Below are 9,252 nucleotides of genomic sequence, written 5' to 3'. Positions count from 1 at the left end.
TCTTGCAGACATAGCGCACCATACCGATACTTTCTGAGCCTGAAAGGGCTTCTCATGAAGCAAACAAGGGTTTTCCTCCACCCAATGCTTGAAGTTTTGTTTATTTATATAACCGCTCAGATGAAAATGCGCTTCGTCACTCATTCAAAAGTCGTTCTATTAAGGCCGTCTGAAGGTAAGTTTTACCCTCCCTCCCACAATGCTACCCCCCTTGCTTTTCCATTTAAAAAATAGTCAAGAATGTAGATTCTATTTATGTATAATAAAGTTGTTAAAATCTTCTTTTTTTTTTTCAATAACTAATTAATTTTTAAAATGTTCCCGGTTCATTGGCGGATCCTGTACTTATAAGCGAAAAAATGTAAAATATATTTAGCTCATCGGGGATTTGAACTTAGCAACTCATGTAATTGAGGTGAAAAATGATTGCCCAGGACTAATGAACCAGACTAAACTGATCAGTTTATCATATTAATTGATTAGTTCTATTAGTAGAACTGTAATACAACTTGTTGATTCATAGTTTATGCTGGAGAAAAAGATTAATAATTGTAATGCAGCGACATCAGTTACAAAAAAAACTTGTTTTTTTTTTTAAACATGTTCAACATGTCAATGTTAAACATATCATATTAGACATGTCAATGAAATTTATTTATGGACACGTAGATTCATAAAAATTAATTGTTTTATCACTTTTCTTTTGTTATAGAACCCTGCAAAACATGCCTCATTCTCTAAATAAAAGACAGAATGCAGATAGTATTATATATATATACATATATATATATGTGTGTGTGTGTGAGAGAGAGGGAGTATATATATATATATATATATATATATATATATATATATATATATATATATATATATATATATATATATATAAAGGAATCAAAGAAGTATAGGAGGATTCTTTATCGATATAAAAAAGCTCAACACGTAGGTAGAGTTTAGATAAAAAAGTATAAGATATTAACAACAGAGAAATATACATTCTTTCATATTTATCTATCAATTAACGCTCTTCATTGTATTCCCTTATTTAAAAATGAATATGCAGCAGTATATATTTTTCTATTGTCAATATCTTACCCTCTTGTATATATATATATATATATATATATATATATATATATATATATATATATATATATATATACACACACACATTTTTCTTGATTTATTAAATAGATTTTCGTTGCTAAAATTATTGCTAAGCTTACGCTTGATAGAGTCGTGAATCTGTTTTGTGATTGATGGGTTGATTGGATTTGGATTTTACATATATCGGATTGACGTTATCCTTTAAATATGGCTCATATGTATTTTTTTTAAGTTTAGATGGCATCTAAGAAAATATTAGGTTATCCCAAAAGTTCGTAAACACTTACGAAAAATTAATTTATGTGCAATTTTTAATTGTTTATTTTTGCGTTTTTATTGTTATAGTGATCTTCAGTTGTCTTTTCCAGATGGCAATTGATAAAATTGAGCTGCGATTATTTATTCGTTACTGCTGGAAGCAGGGCTATTAAACCAGGAAAGCTGCAGAAGAGATTTGCGTTGCCGAAGGTGAAGAAACAATTGTATATGCGGCGATCTCAAAGTGGTACAAGCGTTTCTATTCTGCCAACATGACTTTTGAAGATATGCTACGTTTGGAACGGTCCTTAAAATTAAATGATGAAGACTTGCAAACTGAGTTAGACATTGTGCCTTCATAGAACACTATAAAATTGACTGATGAGTTTGGAGTTGGACAATTCACCGACATTTCAAGCAACTTAATTTTGTTCACAACAAGCCGCACCAAGATCCGCACGAACTCATCAACGCACAAACTGACGAGTTGAGATTTATCGTAAATAATTCGTTTATCATTGGACGTATGTGTTTTTTTGTTTTTTTGTTTTTGTTTTTTTGTTTGTTTTTTTTTTTGTTTTGTTTGTCTTGTTTTTTTTTTGTTTGTTTTTTTTTTTTAACGCCTTGTGACATTGGACGAAAAAGGAGTCTATCTGGTCCAGCACACTCGAGACAACCAATAAGTTCAGAAGGGTCGATTCCAAAACAATATCGATTCGGCAAGAAAGTTGTGTGTTCTGCGTTTGGTGGAACTTTGAAAGAATCATACATTTTGAGTTAGTTCTGAATAGTCGGGTCATCAGTGCCGGACTTTATTGTAAGTAGCTGAAGCGGGTTTACGAAAAGTTGAAGCAAAAGTACAACCGATCAACGGAAAGCGCACTTTGATGCAACAGAACAATGCTACACCGCCAGGAGGACCAAAGACAAGAGCTGGGCGGCGTTGAGGCTCTGTCTCATCCAGCCTACGACTCTGCTGCGGTATTTCCCAGTCAATGTAACACTTTCTGGAGGACTGCCGATTTGACTAGTTTGATGAAGCCGAGGAAGCGTGTCAGGAATTCTTTGATTTGAAACTGGCTGAATGGTAGTTTTATCAGATTCAAAAGTTTGCAGATCGATGACAGAAAGTCTTGGAAAATGATTGTCTTTATTTGGAGCATTATTTTATTTATTTATTTTTTGTTATTACTTGGCGAGAAATATTTCAATTTTTTGCAAGTGTTTACAAACTTTTGGGAAAACCTAATAGTTATATTTATATTATCCAGGCATGATTTTTGCATTTCTATGTGTAGAATAGATGTATATGTTGTTGTTGTTGTCATTACTTGGCGAGTAAAATTTCAATGTTTGGCAAGTGTTTACACACTTTTGGGAGAATATAATAGTTATATTAATGCTAGCCAGCATATGTACACTTAGGCCTAATTTTTCATTTCTATGTGTATAATTTTCTTGAAGTTTTCTCCCTTGACCTTGCCTTGTTAGAATTCCTTGTTATATAATAATCAATCATCTCTATAGAGGCCGGTGACTGTATTACCAAATATATTTTTGGGGGTATATTATGAATAAATCCACGTGATCTACTTTAAAATGGATATAGAGTTAGAGAGGGAGAGAGAGAGAGAGAGACAAGATACAGTGAGAAAAAGAGAGAGAGGTGAGAGGGTGAGGGGAGAGAGTACGTGAATGACAGATACAGTATGAAAATAAGAACGAGGATCAAACAAAAACAATGAGAAACCGACGTATAGCAATTTAAATCGAAGTAAATAATAACTCAATCCCATAATTAAGTAATACGTCAGCACATGTTTTGTGTAATGGAAATAAACGTACAAAGAAAACGTTGATCAACTACTTCAAAACTGTTGTCGCTAGACTTTGAAACGCTGTTTTTCTTGACTTTCACTTAAAATAATTTCCGTCAATATAAACTGACCTATTAATACAACGCTGACATTTTATGACATCGTTTACTCGTTTGTTTATGGATATTATTTGCGCGTTGGGTTACAAGTTTTTTTTAAAGTTCGGGTCACAACTAAAATATTTTTATAAATTATTATTTTTTTCAAAAGCTATTTAAGTGCCTTAAAAATAAGTCATTAATTTCTCTATCTATTAGCTATTTAAGTGCCTTAAAAATAAGTCATTAATTTCTCTATCTCAACTGCAAAACTGCATTGATCTAAATAAAACGCACTGAACATAAGAGTACGAAAAATATCATTTACAAGAAATGCGTATATTTCCAATTGAATTGATAGAAAATCATTGTTCGTAGATCGAATATGTTTGATATTTATTAACATGACTTAATTAATCGTGACCCTAGTAAAATTTCTAATTTCCCTTTGGTACGGATTACAATAACAAAAAATATGGTTGTCTAAGTAGCAGCAACAGTGAATATTGGTGCGTATTATCGAGTCTCCATTAGACAAAGGCACAACTCAGAAGACTTTATAAACTAATCATAGCATAGGAAATATTAATTTCAAAAATCTCGCACGTAATATCAATAACCTAAACACAGCGTTTTCCTTTTTTTTTTTTTCGAACAACACGACATGCGCAACTTTGATTTTTAGTAGTTGCTATTTACTTGAACAAAAATAGTGACATTATAACTGATGTCGCTAAATTTCAAAAGGCTATTTTTGTTTTTACTGCGTCCTTAAAACCTAGGAGTGTTTTTTATTAAAAAAAAACTGACCTACTTAATATAATAGCAACATAAATATTATAATTTAGTTGGCTCGTTGGTCTAGGGGTATGATTCTCGCTTTGGGTGCGAGAGGTCCCGGGTTCAAATCCCGGACGAGCCCAAGTACACTTTTTCATGAATTGTTTTTAGGTATAAAAAGCTGTTGCTTAAAACGAAAACTAGTGATTTCATTATGAAATCCAATCTATTAAGCTGTGTTGACCATGTTCGATGGAAGATATGATTTTGTGTATATTTTGCGTAAATTGATAATGAATGAATGATCATTTCGCTGTTAGAAATATCTAACTACTTCATATCTTTTCATCTTGATTTTAATTTTTAATTTACTTTTTTTTCTTGTATTTCTTTTCCTAGGGCTTGAGAGGAAAAGTGTAATACATTGAAACTGTGAGGAGAGAGTGTGGGAAAGGAGAACTACAGTAATTAATGTCTCTTTCTCTCTCTCGTGCCCATTATTTCGCTCCTAATGTTTTCATCGCTAGACGTATCATCTCTAACATGTTATTTTCTCTCCTCTTCTGACGAGAAGCATTAGGCTCCGAAATAACTAGGTAAAAAGAGTTTACTTATCCTACACCCCTACTTGATATAACATCCATATTAAATAAACGATTAAATCTATATGTATGAGTATATGTTTTATATTGTCGTCTTTTTTACTCTTTATCTTATGTATATATGTGTGTGTGTGTGTGTGTGTGTGTGTGTGTGTGTGTGTGTGTGTGTGTGTGTGTGTGAGAGAGAGGAAGATATTTGTGATGGGACGATTCCGATATTTTTCCTGATTCCGATACAACTCCCTGCCGCTTGCCTGTTTCCCACCTGACTACAGCTTGGACGTCTTCAAGTCCAACATAAACAAATTCCTGACAAACCGCCCTCTTAAGTAAGACACTCTATCAAAACCACCAATACTAATGATTACTACAATACTATCTCATTGATTACTGTACACGCAATAACCCTTATCCCTGTGTGGCCTTCGGGCCTTGATAAGTGGTGACCCTCATGTAAAAAAAAAAATATACCGATTCCGATTCTTTATACATTTTTCATATTTAGCTACAGAGTCGTTATTTTCCCCCGATTACCGTAAAAGAACATGTAAAATGTGCTTATATTTTGCTACACGTAAAAATACACTCACAGGAGGGTGTGATCTATCGATCTTCGTTTTACTGGTTGTTTAACAGCAATAAATGTTTACTTGTTTATCATTATTATCAGCAATTATACATTTTTTTAAAAACAGAATCAAATAAAAAAAATTAAAATAATCGTCTTGGCATCAGAAATTAGGCACAAAATTTTCCGATTCAAATACTGATTCCGATACCACCAAATGTTCCCATTTTAACGCTATATATATATATATATATATATATATATATATATATATATATATATATATATATATATATATATATATATATATATAATTATCCCAGGGCAATTTTTTTGCCGTCTTATTTTATAAAATAATCGTGCTTTATACTTTTCTTTTCCACCTAATTTTTCGGGATGATTTTTCATACTTATTTACACACAGCTAATTAATTCATGTCAATAACAAGCAATCATATTCGAACACAACAGAAACTACTCAGTATCAATTTAGCAAAAAATACTCACAATCATATTTTCCATCAAATATTACCAACTTAGCGTGACAGTTTAGATTTCATATGCAATCACTATTATGATAGTTTTCGGTTTAAACAACAGATCTTTGCATTAAAAATTGATTCTGAAAAGTTGTACATGGGCTCGTCCGGGATTTGAACCCGGGACCTCTCGCACCCAAAGCGAGAATCATACCCCTAGACCAACGAGCCAACTGAAAACAGAGTTTATATCCGTGTTATATTAAGTAGGTCAGTTTAAATTAAAAGCACTCCTAGGTTTTAAGGACGCAGTAAAAACAAAAATAGCCTTTTGAAATTTAGCGACATCAGTTATAAACTTTTTTTTTTGCAACTATATCACCACCAAAACGCTTAATCATTCATTATATGAGGGTTCTTTTTACTTCGCAAATATTTTAACTGAGTTGTTCGAGTTCATTGTGACTACTAAATATCACAGTTGGATTGTAATATGCACATGAGTTCTGCCTTCGAAGAAAAAGGGTGGAAAAGGCTGTGTTTGTTTGGGTTATTTGTATTACGCGCGAGATTTCCGAAATTAATATTTACTATGCTATGATTAGTTTATAAAGTCTTTGCGAGTTTGTGCCTTTGTCCAATTGTGACTCGATACGCAACGATAAGTATATTCACTGTTGCTGTAGCAGTATCAGAATTTTTGTAGGAATTTTTGACACCCCTAACACGAAACTGCGAATACAATATAAAAATCTCGGAATTTCTCTGTTAAAAGTGGGTTATTTATTTTCTTTATGGATTATACTTCCAAAATAAACTATTACAGTTGTTTTAAAAGTAATAGAAATATTTTTTTTAAACAGTAATGAATTTTCCGAACTCAATATTTTTCAATTTTTAAACTCAATATTTTTCAATTTTTAAATTTTAAAAATCAATCAAAATTTTTCTATTGATTCTATTTTTACGATATTTTCAGGGTCAATGTGAAATTTTATGTTCTTTCCAATAAATCGAATATAATATTTTAGACAAACTTTTTTTTTTAAATTCACGACCCCCCCCCCATCCCAATTTTTAAGGGTCTATTAAAAAGTAAATACTTAATTTAGTAACCCGAAAGTAAATAATTAATTTACTCACAAATTGAAGAGAAAAGGTCAATACATAATATATTCAAATTAAAAAAAAAAACATAGTGTTCTTTTAGAATTTTACCTGTAAAGTTTGAAGTTTAAAACCTTTTTTTTAAACCACGTTATTTGTTTTTTCTTTTTTTTTTTTTTAATGGAACCTTGGTCCTTGCTCCTTTAATTGAAAAAAAAATTAGGGCTTGAATTGCATTGTTCGAGGAGTTATAAGCTTGGAAAGATGGGGTGGAATTATTCGCTATTTTCACGAAATTTCTGACACTACTTCGACAATTATATTTTTATTGTTATTGTAATCCGTACTAAGGAGAAATTAGAGATTTTACTAGGGCTACGATTAATTGATTCATGTAAACAAATATAAAGCGTATTCGATGCAGGAAAAATTTCTGACAATCAATTCAAAGGAAAATATATGTATTTCTTGTAAATGATATTCGGTTTGTTTAGTTGATATCAATGCAGTTTAGCTGTTTAGATAGAGAAATTTATTGTTTATTTTTAAGGGCACTTCAAGATCTTTGGAAAAAATAAAAAGAATAATTTATAAAAACATTCTGATTTTGATCCGAACTTTAAAAGTCAGCAACCCAACGCGAAAATCATATCCCTAAAAAATGAATAAACGATTTCATAAAATGTCCGTGTTATATTACACTAGCAGTGCCAGTTAACCGGCGTTGCCCGGTGGTAACATCCACCCACTCCCCGCGTAAAAATTTAAAATACGGCTGTTGTTTTTGTTGCTGGCCTCCTCATGTTAAAAATGGCTTTAGGAATAACACTGTGTCCCTTAAAAGGAACTAAATTCCTGTAGTCACCTGTACGTTAGCAAGTGCAAATGCCAACGGTATGTAAGAAAGTGATCTTTTTAAGTCAGCTATAAAAGTAAACATTTTCAACAGAACTGTTTATTTAAATAAACAATGGTGAAGAAACAATATTTTCGGAAGAAACAATATATTTTTGTTTTAAATCTATTTGTGTTTCCTAAAAATTAATGAAAAAAAAGTAATCCAAGCCTTTTATGTGAAAAAGAAGGAAAAGTAGAAAAATTATTCACATAAGTCAGGAGCGAACGTGCAGCAAAAGTTGTAAAAGGAGTTGCAAAGAATGGAAACGTTTTAATCCACTGCTCCACGATTAACGTACGACGTCGTGTTTCTCGAAATGACTTCTTTAAACAAACAATCACTGAAAGTGACTCGTTCAGTGGACATCGATAATCCGCGTAATGTAAACAGAAGTTTATCTACTGTAGAATAGCTTAGTTTTGTTTGACAATGTTTATTAAATTTAATGATAAAAGAGAGCACCTGCAATATTTGTTTTCGTGACCAATATTCATGTTAAAAGTAAACCTACATATTATTTTCAATAATCAACTAAAGTCGAAGAAAAGAAACGGGTCTGTGCTATTAAAATAGCCTAATAATCTTTTAACGTGCGCTACAGTTTTACACCCCCGTATGTAACACCATGTAAGTGTAATATAACAACATTATAACATTATCGTCCTAACGTTTTTACCATTTAAAAGTAGAAACTTTAAATAAACTTCTTATATTTTTTTACAAATTGTTTAATGCATAAAAAATAATGAAAATGCGAGACAAAAATCGTGTTTACATTATCGACGCTTGAAAACAACCTTCCTATGTAGTGATGTTTGTGAAGCTGTAAAAATACACACGTTTAAAAATCTAGAAAAAATCAAATAATATTCATATTGTCTTGGAATTTTCGATATTTATTCATTATTAAATAAACTTACATAATAAAAGTAGGTTTCGTTAAATATATTAGAGGAAATATTTTATTTTAGATGCCATACCCCCCCCCATATTTCATGTTACGGAAACTAAACAAAATATGAAATATGGGGTGGTATAAGTAAATAATAATTTTAATATACCATGAAACTCGATTTTAACCTGAAAAAATATTTACTTTATTTATTTATTTGCGATCTAAAAAAAATACATACGCACTAAAGTTTGGTTTAATTTAATCTGCCTAATAAACTTTTAATGGGTTAAATTTAATCACGTTATTTAAAATGTAACCGTGCGATTATATTTTAATTTAAGCTATACACGTTGTTTAACAAATAAAGAAAAAAATAATGCAAGAGTAAGTTTTTAACTGTTGAATACTTATGTATTTTATGTTCCGTGATGAAATAATCATATTATTTTGAAAGTCATTCTTTACACGAGGAGGGTGTTTTGTAACTAATCTGTGCTTCAGCCTTCTCAGATGAGTATGACGGCAAATAGTATCGCGCTCTGCCATCATATGCATCTGAGATCAATATCTACTGCAATTTTATTACCGCGCTATTTGTAAGTAGTGTTTTCAGGTTAAATTCAAGTTTCAGGTTATCTTTGTT

The 9,252-nt window shown here is 31.2% G+C and overlaps 2 non-coding genes across 2 annotated transcripts; one reads left to right on the top strand and one right to left on the bottom strand.

Annotated features, from left to right (window-relative positions):
• Positions 1–4,130: 4,130 nt before the first annotated feature.
• Positions 4,131–4,202, top strand: Trnap-ugg (transfer RNA proline (anticodon UGG)). Its single transcript has one exon. It is a non-coding gene; the product is annotated as a tRNA-Pro (tRNA).
• A 1,666-nt stretch (positions 4,203–5,868) lies between these two features.
• Trnap-ugg (transfer RNA proline (anticodon UGG)) lies at positions 5,869–5,940 on the bottom strand. The gene has a single exon. It is a non-coding gene; the product is annotated as a tRNA-Pro (tRNA).
• Positions 5,941–9,252: the final 3,312 nt, after the last annotated feature.

Source organism: Euprymna scolopes, chromosome 2, assembly GCF_053919585.1.
Source record: "Euprymna scolopes isolate OS-2025 chromosome 2, ASM5391958v1, whole genome shotgun sequence".
Taxonomy (NCBI): domain Eukaryota; kingdom Metazoa; phylum Mollusca; class Cephalopoda; order Sepiida; family Sepiolidae; genus Euprymna; species Euprymna scolopes.
The sequence above is the reverse complement of the archived record's forward strand: the minus strand, read 5'-3'. Positions and strand labels throughout refer to the sequence as shown.